Below are 404 nucleotides of genomic sequence, written 5' to 3'. Positions count from 1 at the left end.
AGACTCTCTGAGAAGACTGAGTCTCGGGGACAGTCTCCTGACCCGAAGAACCGGGAGCTGAAGAAGCCGGGTCTAAATGACTACCCGGCTCACCGAACATCTCTCTGTAATGGGCAGTAAGTCTTCCTTTTCGAACCTGGGAAAAAATTTTAATTTTTAAAATTAACATCAACAGTAAATTTCCCAACATTATCCACCTAATCAACACTAAATAACATAAAATCCGTAAATCTATCTAAATTCCCTATACTAACCACCTAATCTATCCTAAACTAACCAAATTAGAGAGGAATTAGAGAGGCTTACCATTGCTACAAAATGGAGAGGAAGTGGAGAGGAAGTAGAGAGGAAAGAAAGAGTGAGCGCTCGGGGGTATATATAAGATTACATATCGTCGCAAATTC

Source organism: Brassica oleracea, chromosome C3 (genome assembly GCF_000695525.1).
Source record: "Brassica oleracea var. oleracea cultivar TO1000 chromosome C3, BOL, whole genome shotgun sequence".
In the NCBI taxonomy this organism is placed as follows: Eukaryota; Viridiplantae; Streptophyta; class Magnoliopsida; order Brassicales; family Brassicaceae; genus Brassica; species Brassica oleracea.
The sequence above is the reverse complement of the archived record's forward strand: the minus strand, read 5'-3'. Positions refer to the sequence as shown.